Genomic DNA, 1,662 nt, shown 5'->3' on the forward strand with positions numbered 1-1,662 from the left:
CCCCTAAAATGTTAAGGTATTGAGTTGCAGATATGATCGGTTTTCTTGTAAGGGCGACTAGGAGGCGACTTACTCTTCCCAACGAGCTGTCGGCGCCACGGCGGTGGCGGGAGAATGGGAGGACTCCAGATCTGAATGTCTCAGTCCATGCCTCGTAGGATCTTCGAGTTCCCCGCTTTCGGTGGAGTTGTGAGACAATAGTGATGATATAGATAATGCTTCCTCGACTTTACTCATGTTGATGTCCTTCCTTGGAGTGGCGTCAACGAATCAAAGGATGGTATCGACCATTGGATACTCAGTCGCGTGATTACCGTTTGTTCACGGCAATGGCATCCCGTGGTGGGGATGACGTTACATTGAAGATTAGCCAGATGCCGCCCATCAGGGAACTTGTGAGGTTTGTGGCCCTCCCCTCTGTCTGGTTGGAGTTGAGATTATGTCATGCTCCTTCTCAGTGACATCTTCATTGGAATGACGATCTATCCATTTCGCAGTCATCGACCTTTTCTAGTCTACATCTACCACTTTCCAACCGGCAGTTCTATGTTTTTGAGTTTCAACAAGATTACTACGATGAGATGGAGGATTTCTCACGACGCGCCACCGGTGAATGCGGAAGGAAGACGATGCTGATTTATTCAAGGACTTTCCTATAATTTCTTTCTTTCTAGAAAAGTTATTTGTAAGAACTAGATTTATTTAACATATGGCTTTTGGTATTTTAGAAAAGAGAGAGTTGTGAATATGCAATTGTATCCATGTATCGGAGACGAATATGCTGCCTTTTCAAAATATTTGTTCGCTAATTGCATCTGTGCAGCTAAGAAACAAGACAAACAAGGGAGCGGTGTTGGAGGGCTATGTGCTATTGTTAGGTGTAGTAAGGGTTAAAATATAAAAAGTGTGCGTGCGCGTATGTGTGTGTGTGTTGTGGATATATGTTGTGTACATGCAGATAGTTCTTCTCCACCAACTTGGTTGCGACCAAGAAATCCCGAGGACAAATGCAATCCCATAGAGTTAACAGGGAAGAACACATATATGGTTCCACCTAAGGTGTTTGGATGTGTGCGCTTTGTAAAGGGTTACATACCATCAATGAGAAAATTGGACTCTAGATAAAATGTGTTCAAGTGGGTTATTATGGGAGTCAAAAGGGCTATAACTGTCAATGTCCTTCGGGGGAGGAGGATGTTCATTAGCATGGACGATGTGTTTAGAGAAAATGAGTCATTTTATGGGAATTTAGTTGATTTACCTAATGTTTTTCCTAACTTATATGCATATGACAATAATGATGTATGCGGTACTCCTAGAGAGGAGAATGAAAAGATTGATGATTCAGGATGTGCAAGGAATATGATTATTGGGACAATGCCTATATAAGCATAACAACAGAAGAGGAAGAAGAGCCACATGATGGCGAGGAGGAGTATCATGAACAGAGGGAAGACATGGCCGCACCAAATCTTGATTCAAAAACTCGGAACATGTAGGAAGGAGAAACACATGATTCAGAACCTCCATTACCACTAGTACAACTTATGGCTCTCTCTTTAATAATGAAGCTGAAGTGGCACCTGATGTTGACGTGGATCTGCCAATCGCTAGAAGAAAGACAACCAGAAGTACAACTGGTAAACTACATGCTAAATTAGA

The sequence above is a fragment of the Triticum dicoccoides genome, chromosome 3B, assembly GCF_002162155.2.
Source record: "Triticum dicoccoides isolate Atlit2015 ecotype Zavitan chromosome 3B, WEW_v2.0, whole genome shotgun sequence".
Taxonomy (NCBI): domain Eukaryota; kingdom Viridiplantae; phylum Streptophyta; class Magnoliopsida; order Poales; family Poaceae; genus Triticum; species Triticum dicoccoides.